Raw genomic sequence first — 25038 nt, 5'->3', positions numbered from 1 at the left:
AATTTGACTTCCTGTTTCCCTAATTGAATACCCTTTATTTTTTTTCTCCTGCCTGATTGCCTTGGCCAGAACTTCCAACACTATGTTGAATAGATAGGAGTGGTGAGAGAGGGCATCCCTGTCTTGTGCCAGTTTTCAAAGGGAATGCTTCCAGTTTTTGCCCATTCAGTATGATATTGGCTGTGGGCTTGTAATAAACAGCTCTTATTATTTTGAGATATGTCCCATCAATACCTAATTTATAGAGAGATTTTAGTATGATTCGCTGTTGAATTTCGTCAAAGGCCTTTTCCACATCTATTGAGATAATCATGTGGCTTTTGTCTTTGGTTCTGTTTATATGCTGGATTACGTTTATTGATTTGCGTATGTTGAACAAGCCTTCCATCCCAGGGATGAAGCCCACTTGATCATGGTGGATAAGCTTTTTGATGAAAGTGAAAATCTACACTTTAAATTTATCTGAGTCCTTATATTTAAAGTGTAATTATTATGGACAGACTTCGTAATGTTGGGTCTTGTTTTTTTTTAATAACCTTCTCTGACAATCTCTGTCTTTAAATGGGTGTACTTAGACTATTCATATTTAAGCAATTATTGATACAGTTGTATTAACATGAACTATGTTTGTACTTGGTTTCTATTTATTGCTAGGGTTTTCTTTCTATGTTCTCTGGTTTTAACTGAATATTTTATATAATTTCATTTGACCTCTTTTTGATGTGAAAGTTGCTTTAGAGTTTATAACACTAATTTTTTGATAATCTAAGTCCTCCAACATTTCATGTGTAGTATAAATACCTTATAAAAGAATATTCCAATCTCTCATTTCTGTCCTTTGACATTGCTGTAATTCATTTGAATTTCTACATAATATAATCACTAAAAATTGTTATTTCTGTCTTGAACAAAAGTTATATTTTATTAAATACTCACTTTTATTCACCAGGATTGTTGTGTAATCTAAGTTTTAGAAATATTCTCCAAATTATTTGAATTTTATTTTGATAGATGCCCTGGGACTACTATTGACTTTTGACCAATGATAATTCTTTCTTTAAAAAAACTTTTACATTGTAAACACTATATCATGTAAGTGATGGTCTCCCACATCATTTGTCCATGTAATATATTCATTTTAACTACAAAGTGGATTTATTGGTGATTATTGCCCTAAGAGATACAAGCTTGCCAATTGACTTGATAATATGTTCAGTTCTTAGTCTCTACTCTAGCATGATACATTATAATCCATAACTTAAGCTCTTCCTAAAGATTTTAGGCATACGACTCGTCTATTTTCTCACCAGTATCTAATGATCGCTGTATCATGTTCATTTTCCTGGCAACATAGGGAAAATTTGTATGAGATGGGCGCTTTGGCTGGTATTTCTTATATGCCTATTTTAAAATGTTTATGAGTAAAGTCTTTGTATTCAAGATTAAATTGAGAAGATGACAGTTCTATATAAATTGCAAACATCAAGATACATATTTATACGGTTAATCATATAATGTATAAGTGGCATTGCAAATAATCTCATAGTTTTATCTATAGAGTATTAATTTTCATGTTAAAAAGAGCAAATTGAGACATGTACTAACAAAAGTTAATTTCATGACTGGAGAAACTATCCTTACATCTACTATTTCCACTAATTTTGCAAGAATCCAGCCAGCCGGTTTTTCATTCCCTTTAGGCAATGAGGATCTCATTATTGAGACCACCTACAGATGGTATGATTGAAATTTTGAATCTGTGAATAATCACTTCATCATTTTGATCTTTTTATGCAAATCTCTAGACAATCATGGACATTATACTAAGAAAAAGCTTAGAAAGTTCAGTTTCAGCAGTAAATTGTTCACATTTTATGTATTCCCTTCATAAATTTGAAAAATTGCTAGTATGCTGATCTCCTCTTAAGTATTAAAAAATTACACTCTAAACTTCCTATGATTGACAAATTATTTTATTGTATGCATTCCATGAAGCTATTTTTAGGTAAGATTATGCATGGGAAATTTTGGCTTTAAGTAATGTGTTATCTTTTTGATTGATTTAAAGTCTCATTTTACAATTTGCATTACCTTATGTTTTATTTTGTCAGTTATTAGTTTGCCAATTAGTGTTTTCTTCTTTACCTTCAGAAGAATATTATTCAACATGAGAATTTAGTTCTATATTTTACATAATTAGCTTAATATTAAGCAAACCACACATATTTACATATCGAATTATTCTTCTAATGAGGAAAATTTTCTTTAAAAATTTAGAGTACCATAGATCAATATTCCAATTTGTATAATTTGATTTAATTGTAACAGTAGACTTGTGAAATTTTATAGGTTTTTGTTCACAATAAATATTTATTGGGTAGAATTTATGGACAAAATGATCAACAAAGTGAGAAAAAGGCATCAATCCTGAAACATTGTGAATTTTTGGTAAATGTAATAGAAGTATGATGTTCAGAGGATCATGGAGGCCTCTCCCATCGAACCATTAAGACATAAGGCATGAAGGTCCACATCAAGTGGGCAATGGAAGACCCACATCCTTGGGTTCCAGGTCAGAGTGCCCAAAGGAGCCACTGTATCTGTGAACTTTGCTCCCCCTTCACATACCTTCCCCTATTAACTCTGTGCTGCATTTTAATTTTTAAAATAATTAGTAATAAACAATAGAAACCATATTATTTAGTTACAACATGTGCTTAAAGTTGCCAGTTTGATATAATAACGATTATTATGTGCACAGAAGTTGTAGTAGAAATTATTATTTTTCTATTGTAGTAGAAAAATAATTATATTTAAATAAGATTCAGCACTATTTGCTATAATAAAGTCCATATTATGCATCTGACATAATCACTGGAAATTTTTATACTAACTGCTAAAATAAAATAACAAAGTAAAATTAATACCTGTCAAAAAATTTAAAAGTCAAATATGTGATTGATTTTACTCTATACTATATTGTAATATTAAGTATGTTTTTTGTATTTTTAAAGATAATCTATGCAAAACTGAAAAATATTTATTTCATTGGTATTATAATTCAAATAGTCTTTGGAAGACATGTATTTTGTTTAATGATTGTAGTGATTGTAGTCATTTACCTGTGTAGCAAAGTTTCACGTAGTAAATTGTAAACTGAACAAATATATATGTATTAACATAGACTTAATTATGGTGCTGCAAACATGTTTGCAAGAATAATAATAAATGACAATTTTTTCATGGTAGAAAATATCGTGAATTTTATTTGAAAACTTCCAGGCCAAATAGTCAAAATGAGACAGAAAATTTTAAAAAGATAGGAATTACTAATAATATTTCTCGATAGTCATTGCTCTGGTGAGTTATAAAACAGACCATTTTTTATTTATTAGCTAATTTAATGCCCCCAAATGATCTTAGAACATACATTTTGTTATTTAAATTAAACACTATTTATACAAAGGTATGGCAAATTCACAGCTTAAGTATCGTGTGAAATATGATATCCGTCAGGATAGTCTGACTTTAAGAAGGAAACATTAAAACAAATAAAACTATTTATGAGAAGAGCTTCTGCTACTTTACACAAGACATTTTAAAATACTGCTTCACAAGATGTTAGGCTTGAACAGAGGTAGGTATGTGGCAGAACTGATATCCTTGCGTATAAAATTACATTTGTCATTGCTTTTTTCCAAACATTTCTTAGCATATGCTCACTTTTTGATCTTCCTCCCAGGATTTATCTTCCTGTTTCTATCTTATTATATTAAACATGATATATGATCATAATTTAAATTCTGTATACTTGAACAAATATGAGACAAGATTCCCTTTTATGTTAATACTTAATCCAATAAACTATCACTTGACTTTTTGTAACTATACATCATAGAATATACATATCTCTTAGTTATATCTCTCAATCTAGTTTTTTGGAATAATGTATATTTGTGAAAATTTATATTTTAACTCAAAATATAAACAAAATATTAAATAAATATGGGAAAATACATATGAGAAAAAGAGTACATTTCCTTTTAATAATGTTGGTCATGTAATAGAAACTAATATGTAGGATTAAATAAAATAATTACATTAAGGTCATCTTGCAGAACATTGACCACGGTATAATGTCTATAGCCTATTGATTGCATGTTAATATTTAATCCAATAAATGATCACTTAACTTTTTGTAATGATACATCATAGAAAATACATATCTCTCAGTTATAATTCTCAATCCAGTTTTTTGGGATGACATATATATGAGAGAATTTATATTTTAATGCAAAATAGAAACACAATATTAAATACGTATGGGATGATTCTAGAACCGTGTTTAAAATTCAGTTGGTGACAACTAGTCACTCTATTTAAATATTTGAAAAACTCACTGTGTGTTAACGAAGCTTTTTTTATCTTGAATTTTGTTGGCTTTAAGAGAAGCATCACAATATCATTCCCAGTGAAATAATTATCTGCAATAGTATGTTTGTTCAGAATGCATTTCTATATTGCCTTGCATACTTAGTCCATATTTTTGTTAAAGTGTGCAATGGATATCGAAAGACTCAAGAATTTTTTTTTTTTTTTTTTTTTGAGACCGACTCTGGCTCTGTCGCCCAGGCTGGAGTGCAGTGGCCGGATCTCAGCTCACTGCAAGCTCCACCTCCCGGGTTTACGCCATTCTCCTGCCTCAGCCTCCCGAGTAGCTGGGACTACAGGCGCCCGCCACCTCACCCGGCTACTTTTTTGTATTTTTTTTTAGTAGAGACGGGGTTTCAATGTGTTAGCCAGGATGGTCTCGATCTCCTGACCTCGTGATCCGCCCATCTCGGCCTCCCAAAGTGCTGGGATTACAGGTGTGAGCCACCGCACCTGGCCAAGACTCAAGAATTTTTGAATAAACTTGTGTAAAAGATGGCGAACGGAAAGGGAAACAATGTTATAAACATTCAAAGCAACTGTTAACAATATATTAATATTTTAGTAATCAAAAACTATGGTTTAAACATTTTACCTGTATGCTGCTATTTTAGTTATATTATTGGGAAATAGACTAGGGGTGTGGTGTCACTATGTAAATTAACTACTGGAAACCAGTAACAATTTGCTAGTGTTCATCAGGAAATGCCTGTTATGTTATTTTCAGAGTTCCAGTGGGCCAGTATATATATATATTTTTTTCTAGTATTTTTAACATATTTCTCTTATTTTTCAGATAAATTTTAAAAAGATCCAAATCCTTTGAAAATAAATGTGTAAGTTGTTAATTTATCCATTTTGCACTTTAAAAAATAAACGTTTTTTATATTTTATTCTTATGACCCATTAAAGTTGAACATAAACTTTTAACTGACTCCTCTATGTCTTTATACTTTCATTTATACGTACATATTAAACAAGTGTTTTATTTTGTTATAAAAATGACAAGAATTAATCACCTTCCAAAGCTGATACATAAATATGTTAAACTTTTGTAGAAAAATGACCTTTGGAGTCCCGGTGGCTTTTAGTTGTACATGTATATGCACATATGTTGCAAACAATAAGATATAGACATTATACCACGGTCAGTGTTCTGTAAGATGACTTCAATGTAATTATTTTATTTTATCCTACATACTAGTTTTTATTACATGGCCAACATTATTACAAGGAAATGCACTCTTGAAAATGGTTGAATTCCCGATCTATTATGAGACAGAAATAAACTTAATAAAGTAACTTCAATTGCTTTTATTCTTGTGAAAATATTGTATAGGGTGGGTTTGAAAAACATGTTTTATAGATATTTAGTAGAAAAAAAATCTGTAAAGATATGTTAAGGGAGAAACGTTCCTTTCACACACACACACCTTTGTAGTGTCAAATGTTGTGCATTTTCAGTTTGTCCATTTTGCTTTTATAAATTCTCATTACATTTGAGACCCATTACTGACCCCATGGCTATTCAAAATATTAGAGTTTTTAAAAAACTATGATGATTACATTAACTGAGAATCAAAAGTGACATGGCCATCTTATTTTCTGTTATTGGCAGAGCTTCACTATAAATTATCATTATTTTGAGATAATCTGAGTCTACCATTTTTTACTAGATCATTTTAAAATATTTTCTATATTATCTGTTACTTTTTATAATTTAAATTCTGACCTTGTTGCTTCATTTTGCATCCTATGCAGTTTTTCTTTTGTCTTAATTGTGTCAGAGTGAAATGAATGACATGAATAAAAATAAACGATTTAAATCAAATTTCTGCAGAAAGGCCTGGAGTCCAAAATTGTACAAAGAAAAAGAATATATGCTGGGCAGGTGTCTCATAGAAGCAAGAAAAATCACATTTACAAGAAGGAAAATAAAGGTATTTGGATGTTATTGATAATTGTGCATGAGTTGGACATTTCAATGAAATAATGAAAATTTTATATGTGGAGTAGTGAAATATATACGTAATATTAAATGGTTAATGTTTTGAAATTGTATTTTAAGTGTTTTTATGGTCACTGTTTTATTTTTCCCACTGTAAAATTGAATGAGTGTGCTACCTTTTCAATTACTGGCTTGTTATAATTATAATTGCTCCTCTAATAAAATATTGTGACTTTCTATTTTAACATTATTAAAATAACTGTTCTTATTTAAGCTCTCAACCAATTGGTCCTGTGCAAGATGGTTCATGGCAGGCTTTGGAAGAATTCTTATTCACTTGACTTGAAGTGAGAAGTTCAAGTCAGTTGGCAATACTAATTCTGTGGGCAATATTACTGCACTTTTGAAAATGCACTATAGAAAATTCAGTTTACTACTGAGATGAAATACATTTTTATTTGCCAGGTTGTGTTCTGAGGCTTTCTTGATTTTGCTGCATTTCACCAATATGTACCATATTCTAGAGATTGTGAGAAAGTGAAGGTGTACCTAGAGGAAGTACAGAAAAAAGAAAATATAGACATTCTTTCTCATTAGTTTTTGGGAAAAGGCCATACACTCAATTTTAGTTGATGAGATATCAAAACAGTAGCATTCATGTAGGAAAAGGATCTTTGCCCTAACTCACACTATCTGCTGGGCACATTGTATCCACAATGTCTGTCCCACCAGCCAGTCAAAAGTTGCTTCAACTCCTATAATTGTGATGTTTTGTAAGCACGAGCCCCAGTAAATTATTGGGTCTCTGGCATCCATGTCCAGCCAAATAACAAATAATAAATAATACTACAGATAAAATGTGTGTGGGTGTGTATAAGTGTGTATGATCTTATGTGTTAGGTTACTGAGAAAGCCTGAAAAAATTCTCTATAGACATATTTTTTCAAACAATACTATTTTTATGTTATATTGACGCATACCAAATATGCAAACATACATACATAAATATAAATCTCATAATTTAATAGCAAGTGATAAAAGTCCCAATTATAACAAAAAATAAACAACCCACTCAGTAACTTACATACCAAAGAATAATTAAGTAAAAATTGAAACCTAAGTAAAACAGCTAAAACTAGGCTGTCAGAGACGAAGAGCCCAAGGGTTTTAAACTTTAAGCAAGAAAAAAAAAAAACAACAACAAAAAAACAATTAACTAGTGATTTACTTCAAATAATTAGAAGAAACGATTTTGAGTCAGTAAGGGATACATTAATAAGGACATACAAAAAATTTGTGAACCAAAACACAAAACAAAATAAAAGTTATATCTATAGAATTGATTAACCTGAAGCTTTCAGATTAAAAAAAGTAATAGTCAAATGGTTTCTAGTTAATTTAATCAAAAATAAAGAGAAAAAATAATTTAAAGAATTACTCAAAATGAAGTAAGTAAACTGTAGATGTATATATGTATTTGTGTGGTGGTGTGTGTGTCAATTTGTGTGCTTGTGTGTGTATTACTTAGATGTGCAATGGATAGTCAATAAACTTGAAAATCTGATAACAAATTTTATTCAGGCAAAGCCAAAATTTTTTTTTAAATTAATTCAAGGTACAGATAAGTTTAGTGATTCAATTTCCAGAGTAAATAATAACAAACCACCAAATAATTGCTTCTATAGTCAAGTAAAGTTCAAATTAAGTTTATGTGCTACCTCCTTTTCTTTGAAGTATACTTCTTTTTATAAAATAATTCCATAGCTTGAAATTAGATGCACTATCATTATATGTTAAATATAGTGATTCCAAAAATTATTAAAACAAGTCTAATTTATAGAGATGATTATTTTCCTACAAAATATTAATATGCTTCAAATGTCCATAAATGACTTATGATCTATTTCTAATTAAGTTTTCATTTAGCATATAAATAAATTTTCTGTCAATAGAATCAGTTATTCCAGTAAGTCAAAGCTGTAAATTTAGCTTGAAAAATCTCAAAAAAATCATTTGAATCCAGCAACCAACCTCATAAAAATCCTTAATTCCATTAATAGGAAAATATATATCTGACATATGCATAATCTGTATTGAGAATAAGGAAAGGATGCTTGCATTAGTCCCTGGGGCTGCCAAAGCACTACCACCACCACCACCACCACCACCAACAACAACAACAACAGCAAAGACTATCTGGCTTAAACAACAAAAAAATAATTTTTCATATTTCTGGAAGCTGGAAGTCTAAGATCAAGTTGCAGTCAAGGTTGTTTTCTGGTGAGTAATCTCTCCTTACCTTAAAGATAACCATATTCTCCCTGTGTCCTCACATGGCCTTTTCTCTGGGCCCCCTTCCAGTTTTTTTTTTTTTTTTTCTTTTAAGGATACTAGTCTTATTGGATTACAGCCTCATATTTACGGTCTTTCTTAACTTTAATTACCTTTTTAAAGGCCCTCTCTCAAAATACAGCCATAATGGAAGTCAAGTCTTCACCATATGAACTTGGAAAGAGACACAATTTAGCCCGTAATAATGTTCAATCACATTATTACTTAAAGTGGTATAGTCACATTTGAAGTTAAGAAATGCAACTGAAAAAAATTGAGTTTTATCACTCAGTAAGGAGAAATGATTTCTATTTGCAGATGCTTCAATTGCAGATAAAATATAAGGGAATGTCAATTGTAAAGAAAAATCAAAAGGCAAAAGTTGCTCTTCTAGAATATCTACTTGTTTTTAGTTGCACACAGCAGTCTTCCTATCCATGGTTTTGACTTCTGTGGTTTCAGTTATCTTGATCTCTGTTACCCAGGGTTAATGTTGTTCAAAAATAGATGAGTGGAGTACAGTAAGATATTTTGGAATCACATTCCTGTGACTTTTATGTAGTATTTTTATAATTGTTCTGTTTTATTACTTATTGTTAATCTCTTAGTGTGCCTAATTTATACATTAAACTGTACCACATTTATGTTTGCATAGGGAAAAACACAGTATTTGTAGGGTTGGGTACTATTTGCGGTTTCAGGCATCCCCTGTGGATAAAGTGGAACTATGGTTTAGCTTTATAATTGTTATGTCTTCTTGATAAATGAACACTTTTACAAATATATAATGAAATTCTTTGTCTTTTGTAGCAGTATTTACCTAAGAGCTCTTTCTTATGATAATGGTACAGTCACCTCAGCTCTGTTTTGGTTATTATTTGCATAGAATATATTTTTCCACCTTTTCAGTTTCTAAAAATTTGTGTCTTTGGATATAACATGAGTGTCTTGTATATAACAAATAGTTAGATTGAATATTTTTTTAATTGCATTACCAATCTCTGCCTTATCATTAGAGATATTAATCCTTTAAATGTATTACTTGTAAGGAAAGACTTACTTCTACAATTTTGCAATTTGGTTTTTTACATAGCACAACTTTTTTCTTTTTTTCTTAAATACTGCCTTCTTTTTTACTTAGTTATTTTTTGTCATGCATATTTTTATTCCTTTCTCATTTATTTTTCATATGTATTTTTAGATTACTTTCTAATGTTCATGCTAGGGATTACAATTAGCCTCTTACACTGATGACAAACTATTTTTATCTTCAGTAGGACATAAAATCTTTGCTCCTGTGTATTTCAATACCTCTCCCATGTTGTTGTTGTCACAAATTACATGTTTTTACAAATGTTTCCCATGAACATAAATTTATATAGATTTTTATTCATTTGTCTTTAAATCATATAGAAAAAAGCAGAGGAAATTCAATCCAAAAATACATTAATACTTCCTTTTGTATTTACCTACGTAGTTACCTTTGCCATTTTTCTTTCTTTTTTTGTATGACTTCAAGTTACTGTGTAGTGTTCTTTTATTTCCAGGTAGATAACTACCTTTGCATTTCTCATATGAAAGCTTTACTAATAACAAAATGCCTGGGTTTATGCTCACCTGGGGATATTTCAATCTCTATTCCATTTTTGAAATTTAATTTTGTTGGATACAGAATTGTTTCACAGGTGTGTTTTTCCAGTCAGCAATTTAATTATGCCATCTAATTACTTTCTAACCTCCATTCTTTCTACTGAGAAATCGACTATTGATCGTATTAAGAACCACTTGTTTATGTCAAATTGTTTCTCTCTTGCTGTTTTCTAGATTCTCTTTTTGTTTTTGAATTTGACAGTTTGATTATAATGTGTCTCAGTGTGAATCTCTCTGTGTTCAGTTTTCTTGAAGTTCATTGAGGTTCCTGACTTTGTAAATTAATGTAATTTTATCAAATTTGGGAAGTTTTCAGCCATTATTTCTTCAAATATTCCATCTTCCATGTTCTTTCTCTTTTATTTTTCTGTGACTCCTACTATGCTTATTTGGTACAAATGAAGGTGTCTTGCAGGTCTCTTATCTGTTTTTTCATTATTTTTTTTCTTTTTTCTTTTCAGACTAAATAGATTGTACTGACTTATCTCTACATTTACTGATTTGCTCTTCTGCCTTGATTAATTTTGTTGTTTTAACTGTCTAATAATTTTTTCATTTCAGTGTTCACACTTTTCAACTCTGTAATTTCTATTTGGTTCATTTTTATAAATTATCTTTATTGATATTCTCTTTCTTGTGGTGTTATTCTTTTAATGTCTCTTTGTGGTTTAATTTGGCTCTTTGAACAAAAGAGATTTTATTTTCATTTAAAGTTTTTGTATTTTTTGGCCAGGCACGCAGTGGCTTACACCTGTAATTCCAGGCCGAGGAGGGCGGATTGCCTGAGTCCAGGAGTTCAAGAGCGACCTGGGCAACATAGTGAAACCTGCCTCTAAATATAAAAATTAGCCAGGTTTGGTGGCACATGCCTGCAGTCTCAGCTACTCAGGAGGGAGAGGTGGAAAGATTGGTTGAGCCTGGTAAGTAGAGGTTGCAGTAAGCTGAAATTGGGTGACTGCACCTCAGCCTGGATGACAGAGGGACTCTGTCCCAAAAAAAAAAAAAAGTAAAATAAATAAATAAATATAAAGTAAAATAAAATATTTGCATTTTTAGTAAGAACTATGTCTGTACTTCCTCAGAGACAGTTTGTTAATTTTCCTGAGTAGGCCATGCTTTTTTTTTTCTCATATTATTTATAATTTTTGTTGTAAACTGGATATTTCCAATTCAGGTTTAGTAACTCTTATTTGGAATGCTTGGGAACAGAAATGTTTCAAACTTCAAATTATTTTTAATTTTAGAATATTTGCATATACAAAATGAGGTATTTTGGGGGTGGAACCCAAGTCTAAATAGAATTTTTTTTTATGTTTTATATATACTTTATGTATATAGCCAGAGTAATTTCATATAATTATGTTAACAATTGTGTACATGGAATAAGATTTGTACACTGAACCATCAGAAAGCAAAAGTGTCACTATCTTAACCATCCATGTGGACAATCTGTAGTTGTTTGTTATCACCATCATTCCTGATTCTGAATTTATATGCTACCAGCAAGCAATCACTTGCTTAGACTTATTTGCATGTGAGTACTTAACAGCAGATAAAATCACATACCCTTAATACAGTGAAAAACTAATGTATTCAGGATAATTAAGCAGCACAATAGCATTACCAGAATACCTGTAGAACAAATAGCAGATGTTAAACCACAGCAACAACAAACAACTGTAGGGCAGGCTTTCAGTCTTCACCTATAATGCTGTGTTTTGATTAAAAGAGTACTGTGCACTGTATTTTTCTAGATGAGAAGACACACCATAAGTATTTGAGAGACCAGAAGGTGAGTCTCATAAGCATGAGGAGGTATATGCTGGATTGCTTTTCAAAGTTTTTTCTCCAGAATCATCTCCTTCATTAATTATGATTTTTGTCTTAGAAGTCTCCCTTTGGTTTTATAAATTATTTCTTACATGATTTCTGTTATGAATTCATGTTGCTCTACTCCTTTAATAAGCACATTGAATATTTTTCCATGTTGTCTATAGGCTCATTTTGTGCAGCGTTAATGTCATCATCATCACCATTAGTATCATCTTGATTGAGAACCCTTTTAACTATTTCACCATTGGTCAATGAATGAATAACTGAAGCCTCACTGATGTTAAAAACTTTTTCAATATCCTCTTCTTGGAGCATACTGACAAACTCTAAATGTATATTTTTTGCAAAGGTAAGGAGGTCAGACATTATTTTAATCACTTGACACAAAGAGTCTTTCAGAGTGACCATCTTGTTCCTCATTATCACTGAACATAGTTGCAAGATAAACATTGTATCCTGCATACATACTGTGTCCTTAATCACTGTGATCCAAGTGTTGGTAACAGTATATATGGTATCCTTCATCTTATACTGCTTTGGAAAACCTTTCACACCCACTACTCTTCACTGCTGCCAGCATGCTGTTCAGGAAAGCATTTTTATATTTACTCTTCATTGATCTATGGGTAACCTGGTCACATGACTGAATTAATGAAGTCACATTTTGGGGAAGGTACCTGACAGTAACATTAATTTTGATGAGGATTTCAGCTGGAGGATGAGCAGCAGAGTTGTCAAGGAATAACAAAATCTTTCAGTTGTCATTCAGTTTAGCTTTCCTGCAGTGAGCACCAGTCATTGGTTCAACATATTTGTGAAACCACTCAGAAAACATATTCTTGGTGATCCAAGCCTTTTTATTAGAATAATAATGAACTGGTAAGAAATTCATATCTTGAAAACAACAAGAATGAAAGGTTTGTTTATCCAAGCGAGTTTATGTTTAACGCATGCTTACTGCATTAGTGCATTCCAACACAATTGTTCTGTCTTTGATATCCTTGATTCCTGTAGGGGATGGCTTATCAACTGTAGTCAGTGTCTTTCTGGGACAATAATACCAAAACACTGACTTTTCTTTAGCCTTACAGACATGCTCTGGCATCAGATTTTTCTTAACATAGGCCTTGACAAATTTGTCAATATATTTCTTTACTGCTTCATCAGCACATGCTTTATTATGCAAATCTTTAAAAATTTTAATTTTGTTTCTTTTCTTAAATTTCTGCAGTTATTAAATAATCACAGTTTCCTTCAATTTTTAGTTCATTATAAGTCTTTGTGTCATAATCAGCATATTATTAAGTAGCATATGTTCACAATGATGATAGATCCACTTTTTCAATACATGATTGAAGTATATTTTTCTAATTTTCGTTAACTTCTATTCATCACTTTTAACATACAATTTCAGCACTTTATGGTTCTCTATCTTCAGGTCATACATGGTGGCCATTCCAACACTGTCCTTTTCCATAAGACATTTCACACATGGCCGTATAGCTTCTCCAACAGGTTTTCTGTGGTATAGATAAGCAAATATGATTACTCATAGGGATATCTGCAGGTCTTTCTGACATTTTCACCAATATCTTTCTTTATACCACAGAGCAGAGAATAAGAAACAAGTAAACAAGGCCCGGCGCGGTGGCTCAAGCCTGTAATCCCAGCACTTTGGGAGGTCGAGACGTGCGGATCACAAGGTCAGGAGATCGAGACCATCCTGGCTAACATGGTGAAACCCCGTCTCTACTAAAAAAAATACAAAAAACTAGCCAGGCGAGGTGGCGGGCGCCTGTAGTCCCAGCTACTCGGGAGGCTGAGCCAGGAGAATGGCGTGAACCCGGGAGGCGGAGCTTGCAGTGAGCCGAGATCCGGCCACTGCACTCCAGCCTGGGTGACAGAGCGAGACTCCGTCTCAAAGAAAAAAAGAAAAAAAATAAACAAACAAAACATCACAGTAAGTAATGCATGCAGATCTTAGTTCCAAGTGAGATATCACGGGAAACCTGCCACTAGCATGTCCAACCTACAAACATCATTTTAATACCCATTTTTATCATATTTCTGTAAGGAAATCTGGGCCTGTGGTATATATTCTCCATTTTAAATTTTCAGATTAGCGCCGGGCGCGGTGGCTCAAGCCTGTAATCCCAGCACTTTAGGAGGCCGAGACGGGCGGATCACGAGGTCAAGAGATCGAGACCATCCTGGCTAACACGGTGAAACCCCGTCTCTACTAAAAAGAATACAAAAAACTAGCCGGGCAAGGTGACGGGCGCCTGTAGTCCCAGCTACTCGGGAGGCTGAGGCAGGAGAATGGCGTAAACCCGGGAGGCGGAGCTTGCAGTGAGCCCAGATCGCACCACTGCCCTCCAGCCTGGGCGACAGAGCGAGACTCCGTCTCAAAAAATAAATAAATAAATAAATAAATAAATAAATAAATAAATAAATAAATTTTCAGATTAGGGATACACAACCTGCACCATAATATGTTAATTGTGGAAATCATGGAAATCATATTCTTCTTTACCTCAGGATGCTGTTTTTGTTGCTGTTACTTTTCTGCCTTGTAGCTGACTTTTTGTTTAGTGACTTTTTAAAACTATGTTTATGTAGACTGTATTATCTGTTATGTGTGGTCTCTGACATCTCTGTCCCCTTAGCTTTTGTTTAGCTGGTGTTCTGACACATTCTAAGCCAAAAACGAACAAACAAACACACACACACCTCTCCCAATCTTTGAAGATTGGCTTTTTATTGGGGTATTCTTTCCACACTGAATTACTCTTCATTTCCTGCTTTGGATCAGCCTAAAAATGACTCTAAACTGAAAGCTTATAGTCTTCTCAGATCTTTTCTGATTAGGCATCTTGCCCTGGTGTACACATAACCTTTTACATTCCTCAGTGAGAACAAACTTTTTCAATGTCATAAATTTTAAAGACTCTTTCTCCCTAATTTTTCCTCTCAAGCTTTTGGCATGAAGATTTTTAAGCTCAAATTGCAATCTTTTGCAACAAGAAGTAGTGGGTTCTTCATTTACCTGTTAAAGTTTTCAAGGATTAACTTCTATGTACCCACACTTCTGCACTAAGAGAGTTCTCAGTTAGGTGAAACAAAGGCAAGTATTTGCATCAGTCTTCCAGGTAGCTGCCCAACAGGTCAAAACAAACTAACACAATGCTTTAAGCACAAGAACAACTTTGATACATATGAAATTAGGGACAAGGGTGCCATAGTGGAAACATGGCTGCTGTCTTCAAAATCACTACTGAGCTAGGAGGGAATTAGGATTAAGACAAGTAAGTATGTCAAAGCTCTACTACTGTTTTAAAGTTGACTTCATGATTTACTGTTCACTTGGTTGCTACAAATCTTTGACTTTTTCCTAGAGTTCTTAAAAAAAAAAAAAAAAAAAAAACTCCTCTTTTTATTTTTCTTTTGGAGATGGGGTCTATGTGTATTTGTCTCATGATGGAATGCAGTGGCTATTCACAAGCATGAACACAGCCCACTACAACCTTGAACTCCTGGCCTCAAGTGATCTTCCTACCTCAGTCTCCAGAGTAACTGACACTACAGGCAGATTTCATCGTGCCTGACCAAAAAGGAGCTTTTGTTCACTTTTCCTGTGTTTGTAGAGAAACAGTCCCATTTTTGCTAATATCATCTGAAAGGTACTAACACAATGTAATTATTAATAGTAGGATGAATACTACATCAGAAAAACACCAATAAAATCTCTAATGCCTGTATGTGTGTGCATTATCACATTTTTTATTACTTTTATAATATTTTTCCTATGAAGTATTTAGCCTGGATATATTTCATTAAGATAACTCTATCATTCAAAGAAAAATAAAGAGGAAGCAATATTACATGATTGAAATTGATTATAAAAAAAGTTTATAATCTCCAGTTTGTACATAAGCATGAGAGTGTTCAACATAAAAGAAAATTACCTTTTTACGAACGTTAATTTAGTTTTACATTTGATGTCAAAGTTAGATGATTAAACTATAAGAAAATATTATGTTTCCTTTGGGTATATATATCCAGAAGAGGGATTTCTGGCTCCACCAATCTACATTTCCAACATTGTACAAGGATTTCCTTTTCTCCACACCTTTGTCAATTCTCTTGTTTTTCTGACAGTAACAATTCTAGTGAGTGTAGGGTGATATCTCATAGTGATTTTTATTTTGGTTCTCCTGATTAGTGATAGTGAGCTCTTTTTCATACATTTGTTGGCCACTTTTGTGTCTTCTCTGAATATATACACACAGGAAACACAATTTACACCTCGTCAAAATACTTGCACTCTCATTTTGATTGCAGCATCATTCACAATACCCGAGGTATGAAACCAATGTAAATGAGCATTGATGAATGAATTGATAAAGAAACTGTAGAGTGTATGCGTTTTTTGTATGTATTACGTAGTATAATTATGTATATAGTATGTATTATATAATTCTGTATTAATATAACATAGTTATGGTTATATATAATATTGAATATTATATGTCAAATATATATAATATATCACATAATTATATGTATTTAAATATAATTATATGTGTGTACATATATATATTTTTCAGCTTTAAATATGAAGTATTTTTCAACCTTAAAAAATGATATCCTGCCATTGCAGAAGTATTACAATAGCCAAGGTATGGAAACAACTTGTTTCTGTTGATAGATAAATGGGTAAATGGATAATGGAGTATTATTTGGCCTTTAGAAGGGGGTTCTTGCTATTTGTCACGATATGAATGAATATAGAAGGCATTATGCTGAGCAAAATAAGCCAGATGCAGAAATAAAAATCGCGTATGCTCTCATTTTTTATGAAATATTTGAAAAAAAAAAGTCAAATATACAGAGATAATACAACAGTGGTTATCAGGGGTTGGAAGGAGGAAATGGGGAGATGTAGGTCAAAGGATACAATGTAGCTAATATGTAGCATATACAAATCTAGAAATGGAAACTAAAACGTGAGGACTGTAATTAATAATATAATATTGCATCTGAAATTTTTGCTAAATGAGTATAGTTGGTCTTGCCACACAAAAAATAGGTAGCTCTATGAGCTTCTGAAACCTTAATTTGCTTTCCTGTAGTGAACATTGTGCTGTCTATATGTATCCCATAACATCATGTTGTATACTTTAAATAAGCACAATGAATTAATGATAATGAGAAAATAAATTACTTATATAGCGCAAAAAAAAAAAAAAAAAGTAACAAACAGAGAGTATGTTTTCTTACCATCTAAGAAATTCCCTAATAGTCATGGGAAGCCCCACTTTTGAGTTTTTGTTTGTTTGTTTGTTTGTTTGTTTTGTGCATCTCTCTAAGCTTATCTTCAGGGCTCAGCAACATATTTCTCGCAATTTTCCCAAGATAGCTAGACTCTTGAAAAAACTTGAAGGATATGGAGTTTAATAACATATGGTCTTAATCATTGAGGAGATTCAAATGTAATAGGGCATAAAATGTAAATAGATATATTTTAATATAGTATAGTAATGAGACAGATACATGCACAGTATTCTTTGGGAACAAATATCACCACCTGACATAGCTTGGTGTTTAAAAAAGCTGATTGATGAATAGATAGATCAATGGATAGATGGATGGATGGATGGATGGATGGATGGATAGATAGATAGATAGATAAATACATTAATGAAGTATGTAAGGCAAAGGAATTATCATTGGGGATAAACAAAAGTGAAACATCACTGTGACTATAATGAGAAATAACAGAGATTCCTGCCAACCAGAACTCTATATATAGCAATATTACTTATTATCAGAGAAAAATTCAGAACTATTGTTTACGTATTTTTTAAATTAACTTCATTTATTACTTGCAGTAGAAACTCAGAGTTTTAATTATTAGAGAAGTGAGAACTAAAACATAAATGTCAACATCTGCTTTACTAATACAATGTTCTCACGAGAGCTGTGGACAAACATAACTTTCTTGTCAGGAATTTTGAGATACTTATGTCAATCGTGTGTCTGAGAAGCCATAATTGAAAAAGTTTTCCCCTTTTCTTTTTGGATTTTACTTTTGCAATCTTTGGTGTAATCTTACTTTGTTTTCCCATTTATGTTGTTGAAAATACTAGAGACTGAAAAACAATGTGAAATGACTGAATATAGGAAGAAAATTAGATATGTAAGGGAAAACAAAAACAACTTTATCAACCATAGTTCTTATAATAACTTGTAATGTTAAAAAATACTTGTCTTACTTTGGGTCGTTTTAACAAAGTACCTTGGACTAGGAGGCAAATACAAAAGAGAAATGTGTTTCTCAAAGTTATGGATACAGGAAGTACAAGATCAAGGTGTTCGCATAGATGTGTTCTACTGAGGGCCTTCTTCCAGGTTGCAGACTGTTGCTGTCTTCTCCTTATATTCCTTATATACTCATATGGCATTAAAAAGGTAAGAGATTTCTCTAAAGTTGTTTTTATAAGGACAATAATACCATTTCTGAGGGTTCCACCTTCATGACCCAATTAGCTCCCAAAAGTCCCACTTCCTAATGCCATCCCATTGAGGGTTAGAAATTCAACATATGAATTTGGTAGGGAAAGAGGGAGGCATAAAAATATTCAGTTTATAACACTGAACTTAGAATTATTTCTGGTGCTTTTCATTCGATATCATGCAGATATTTTATGTTCTGAGCTACACATTTTGATATAAAAAATACATGGTTCTCCCTTTCATGAGAAATAATTAAATTTTACATACACAAATCCTTTTTGTTACGTGACTGACTAAATTGGAGAGCACACAATGGAAAAACAATTTCTATATCTCTATATCACAACTGAGGGCAATTCTTACATTACATGCAAACATTGATTTAAAAAATCTAATTGCAATATTTGGGTTATATCCACATTATTTATATAAATTCTGACTGGGAGAAAAAAGTAGAATGCATTCTAAACTACATAGTGATAGTGTATATGATCCCAAGCCAATCCTCAAATCTTATCAGTTCTTCAGTTCTCATCTCAATTCTATCTTCCTCAGCTTTTCACAGTTATTCCTGGGCATCTGTATCCTTCTCTTTTTCTATTCCATAGACAGCATTTTACAAATATCAATACTATGAATTTGGAAATCTGATATTTTCCATCTGTCACATTTTTATGTACTACCATGTGTTCTCAAGTTGTTTCCTGCTCAATCCATTTCTAAAGTTGTTAACTTCTGTATCAGTCATGATTCTTTCAACTACCTGGAACAGAAAAAAAAGTTATCTTAAAATCTAAGTATATTTTGTCTCAAAAAAGAGAAGATCTACAGTGAAAATGGGCTGTGTGACTGGTCTGTGTTGCAGTTAAGTTGCATGTTTAGAAATGTGAGTTATTTTCATCCTTTCATTCGGACATCCACAATATTGGCTTTCTGCTAAATTTCTGTCTTCTCGTAATTGTTGGATATTCACCAGAAATGTACAGGCCAAAATTTCTCTTTCAAATTTTTAAAGACTGCCTATTCATTATTTTGACATTGAGGAAATATTTATCAGATCTCATTTACAAGGCCAGAGTACGTATCTATTACTGAACTAGCCTCTGCTAAAAACTGAATTACAACATTAGGCTTACATTCTCCACCACAGCAAAAAATAAAAACAACAACAAAAAAGAAAACCTATGAAGGGGAGACAGGAAGTCATCAGGATTATTTCCTAAGACAAAGGGTCACATGACCCTGCTAAGAGAGGAAACAGTAAACAACAGGTCACAAAATCCCACTGATAACAGAGGATACAGTAAAGAAACCGGCATAAACCAGCTACAATCAAGATGGCAGGAAAAATGACCTTCACCGCTCCTTTTACACTGATTATAATCCACTAGCATGCTAAAAAACATTCCTGCCAGTGCCATGACAATTTACAAATGCCACAGTAACATCCTGAAGTTACCCTATGTGGTCTGGAGAGGGGAGAAACCCTGGTCCTTAAGCCTCCCTCTCCACCCCCGCTTTCTCAGAAGACTCATGAATAATGTACCCCTTGTTTAGCACATAATGAAGAAATAGTCATAAACTAGCCAGCTAGCATCAGGCCATCAGCTCTACTCTGCCTATGGGGTAGCATTGCTCTGCCTATTAAGCAGCCATCCTTTTATTTCCTCACTTTTCAATAAACTTGCTTTCACTTTACTATGTGGGCTCACTCTTGAATTCTTTCCTGCTGGGAGCCAATAACCCGTGTGGCTTCCTGGGCTGAGCCTTGATTTTGGGTTCACCTGTAACAAAGGGACATTAAATAATCTTGAATGATTTACATTAATCAATACATTGATCAAAGCCCAACCAGAAAAGAGATTATCTTAAACCAATTTTGTTTGTTTGTTTTAACTGCTCACAAAGTAATCTAATAGTTTGAATCTAGGTAATTAACAATGCTCATTTTCACTGCCTCAAAACCCAGATCTGGGGAAGGTGGCATCTTGAGCTGCCTCCACGCTTAATACTTTCTAATTTCTGAGATAAGCAATGTATTGCTCAGATGGAGCATCTGCTTCGTATTATTTCCTAAGATATAGCGGATATGAAATTGTTTCAGCATAATATCAGTGACATAAATTTGTGGAAATTAGAATGTTATGTATTTATTTAAACTGGGGTGATAATCATATTAGAAATACAGAATGCCATCATGTATATTGTAGTAGAGTGCATGGTACAATAAATTAGAGAAGACATACTCTCATCTTTTTTAATAAAAATTATAGGCCGGGCGCGGTGGCTCAAGCCTGTAATCCCAGCACTTTGGGAGGCCGAGACGGGCGGATCACAAGGTCAGGAGATCGAGACCATCCTGGCTAACACGGCGAAACCCCGTCTCTACTAAAAACACAAAAAAATTAGCCGGGCGAGGTGGCGGCGCCTGTGGTCCCAGCTACTCGGGAGGCTGAGGCAGGAGAATGGCGGGAACCCGGGAGGCGGAGCTTGCAGTGAGCTGAGATCTGGCCACTGCACTCCAGCCTGGGCGACAGAGCGAGACTCCGTCTCAAAAAAAAAAAAAAAAAAAAAAAAAAAAAAAAATTATACAAACTGAGCTTAGAAGAGAAATTGCTTTTTTGGAAAAATAATATAATTAACTTGAGAATATATCTTTAATTAGAGAAAAACTGGACATAAAAGATTAACAAAAATTAATACTCTTTTATGTGCACTTGTTATATTAATAATATTAAAATATTTTCATATATTAGAATATTTAACATTATTAAAAGTAATAAAATAATAGAAAATAGTTCCTCTATAGCTAATTATATTATCTTCCTGATTATTTACTAATTGAAGATCTTTATGGTTCCTTATCTTCTCCTTACTACTAGGGAATGGTCTTGTATGAGCCTGTTGGATTAGTTGGATGATAGTGATCAGTGGTGATGGCGAAACTTAAGCATTTTGTATGCAGAAATAATGAAGAACCAAAAAGAGAAGAAAGAAAGAAAAAAAAAAAAAAAACTATGTTAACCTGAAAGTTCAGAATTCCAGAGAACTGCATAAGAGCTTATTCATCAATACAAAGTATTTTATAATCACTTCCACATCTATGGTTTGAAATTTCAAGAATGAGGAGTTAAGTAGCATTTTTACATGGGAAATTGTTACTCATATACTAATAAAATTAGTGAATTTGATCCAGTCATAACCGTCTTTTGATGGGATCATAGCTAAGTCCATATGGATGCTGATTAATGCACTGTTTGTTAGAGAGATGCATAGAGTCAACTCGCTGGGTAAATTTTGTGAACATTACTCAGAAATAGAAGGTAATTTGCACTTAGGTGGCTTTCAGCATGTTGTCTGACAACAATTTTCCTATAGCTAAGACAAACAAACCACTTTTATTTAAAATTGTACGTAGTCAGAAATAAAAGGGATGACTTGAAGATTGTCTGAAGAAGGGTAAAATATTGCTAGAAATAAGAAAAATAGAAAATATTCAATGGAAAAAAATCTTCTAAACTCTAATTTATACAAAAGACAGTTGAATGTTGTCTTATTTTTTTTTTTAATTAAGGACCTTGAAAATTTATTTGTATATGAAAACTTATGTATGTTTCTCTAAAGAAACAAGAGTTGGTTTTAGTGTTACTAAAAATTAATGAAACAATAATAAAAATAAAACATTCTATTTTAAAGTTTAACACAAGTCATATTCTCTAACCAAAATTACCTTTTCTAAGTCAACATAAGAAATTTTCATTCTAAATAAGGTGGAGGAAATAAATTATATTTTACCTCTCCCTCTAATCAAACACACACACACTAACCTCTAGACCAGACCCCTAGCCACATTGAAGAAGATGCCAAAAGGTAGAGCAAAGAAGGTGGACTAGGCAAACCTAGGCCTTGCTTGAACCTCAAGGGACAAGCCAATAGTTTGTTCCCTGACATTTTTTTTTCACCTCCCTAAATATTTAGCAGGAGCACCAGAGAAATCCACAACCCAGGAACTTCAACAGACACAAACAAAAAATAGTCCTGGGTGAGGCCTACTTTCCCTAGCCAAAAGATCAAGAAAAGAGGTGAAGCAACAGTTGGGCAACCTTTTATTCACACTGACTAGTTTTCAAGGTGAATACCACTAAAATACCCATGTCTTTTTTCCCATAGTAATAGATGCTGCTGTGGCACAGCAAGTCAGTGAAACCGTCTTGCAACTTCCCTCCCACTTAAACAGCAGTGAGAGAGTATCCATTCTCAACAGAGCTTGTGGATAGAGCTCTGACTGTGGTCACCACTTTTTCAGTAAAGAGGAAGTGTCCTTTTTCTTGTGGAGACCATTAACAGAGCTCTGACTCAGCACCCCAAAACTCAGGATAACCTTAATTCTGATGTGAAGAGACAAAAATAGTCAGCAATATCAATACATCACAGAGGTTGAAATTATCTGACAAACATTTCACAACAATCATAAGAAAAATGGACAAATAATAAAAGATAGCCCTTGAAACATATTCAGACACATAAAATACTAAAAAATAAATATAATAGAAAGAAAAATCAAATGAAAAATTTTAAACTGAAAAATACAATAACCAAAGTAAAAATTTCATGGAAAGAATTTAATAGTAGAAGAGCAATAACAGGGAAAGTAATCAAGAAAATTTAATATAAATGAAAAGAAAATTATGCAATCTAAAAGTAATATAGAAAAAATAAATTTTAAAAATAAACTGATACCAGAGGCTTATGAAACCATAACAAAAGATCTGAAATTTATGTTTTCGAAGTTTCAGAAGAAGAAACAAAAATATCAGGCTGAAAATATATTTAAAGAAATAATGACTAAAGTCTTTTCAGTTTTGATGAAAACAATTAACCCACATTCGAAAAGCTCAGTGAACACCCAGCAGAGTACATCCAAAGAAATCTACATCCAGAAACATCATAGTCAAAACTCTGAAAACTAAATTCAAATATAAAGCTTAAAATCTTCTGGACTGTAATGGCACATTACATGTAGTGGAGCAAAGATTCAAATAAAAAGTGGCAGATTGTGTGTACTTTGTTTAACTGCTGGAATTCTGGAATTCTGTGTAAGTCTCCATGATTGTTCACACAGCTGGAAAGTCCCTTCATGATCAGCCCTCTATAGAAACCTCAGATCCTGACGCTCAAGCACATGTCCCTCAAAGGCCCATTTCATATATGTTCCTGTAGTTCACTACTAGAATGAAAATGCAATCTGTGTGATCTCATGGGGAAGAATTTAGAAGTCTGCACTTGATTTCTTTGGACTACAACTAATGTAGATCTTCTCTTGCTCGTGTTCTGTTTCCGTTATTATAATAAACCTTACTTTTGAGTAAAATTTGTCAATAAGCTAGTGAGATTTTCTTGCAGAAAAATCTGAACCGGAAGGTGGTCATGTAAGTCTCAAAATACATGCAAAGAATGATTAAAATAAATATAAAATATTTATATTAGCATCAGATAAAGTAGACTTTAGAGAAAAGTAAACTATCATAGACAGTGAAGTTACTTCATACAGATAAAATTGTCCATTAACTAAGAAAATGTAACTAAATATTACTTATCTATATCTTAATCTATATCTATATCTAGCTATAAACAAAGCAAATGAGTTTCAAAACTGTCAGAACTAAGTAGAAAGAGAAAATTACAATTAGAATCAGCGATGACAACACTCCTTTCTCAGAAATTAATAGATCCAATAGACAAAATGCTAGAGAGAGAACTAAACAATAGTATCAACCACTGAGATCTAGTTGACCTTTATAAAATGTTCCAAACAAGAAAAGTATAATATACATATTTTCAACTATATATGGAGTATTCAACAACCATAAAACAAAATTAAGAAATTTAAGCTAAGAAAATTATGCAAGATGTGTTCTTAGACTGTATTAGAAAGACACTAAAAACAGTAACAGAACAGTAAAAAAAACCCTGCAAATTACTATACTTTTTTAAAAAAATACTAATAAATAATCCGTGAATCCAAGAGAATAATTAAGAAATCTACATGCAGCGTGCACACACACACACACACACACGAGACGGAGAGAACTGAATGACAACTAAAGCACAAAATATCAAAATTTGTTAAAATGAGAGAGCTAAAGCCGTGCTGAGATGAAATTTATAGCACTGAATGAATGCTTATATTAGAATGCTTAATTAGAACTTAACATAAGATGTTTCGTTAACACACTAAACAAAATAATAATACACAAAGCAAGCAGGAGGGAAGAAATAATAAAGATAAAAGCAGATATCAGTAAAATTAAAAACAAAAATAATGAAGA

At 32.5% G+C, this 25038-nt stretch overlaps 1 long non-coding RNA gene across 4 annotated transcripts in view; it reads right to left on the bottom strand.

Annotated features, from left to right (window-relative positions):
- Nucleotides 1-11787: 11787 nt before the first annotated feature.
- The window catches only part of LOC107130421 (uncharacterized), a 39219-nt gene continuing 25968 nt past the window's right edge, over nt 11788-25038 (bottom strand). For 2 of the 4 annotated variants that reach the window (XR_006698879.2, XR_006698878.2), the window contains 2 exons: nt 19393-19472; nt 11788-13713 (listed from right to left, as the gene is read on the bottom strand). This is a non-coding gene — a long non-coding RNA (uncharacterized lncRNA). Of the gene's footprint in view, nt 13714-18263; nt 19473-25038 lie in introns of those variants that run through there. The other 2 variants (XR_012428593.1, XR_012428592.1) reach the window with 2 other exon arrangements.

Source organism: Macaca fascicularis, chromosome 1, assembly GCF_037993035.2.
Source record: "Macaca fascicularis isolate 582-1 chromosome 1, T2T-MFA8v1.1".
Classification (NCBI taxonomy): Eukaryota; Metazoa; Chordata; class Mammalia; order Primates; family Cercopithecidae; genus Macaca; species Macaca fascicularis.
The sequence above is the reverse complement of the archived record's forward strand: the minus strand, read 5'-3'. Positions and strand labels throughout refer to the sequence as shown.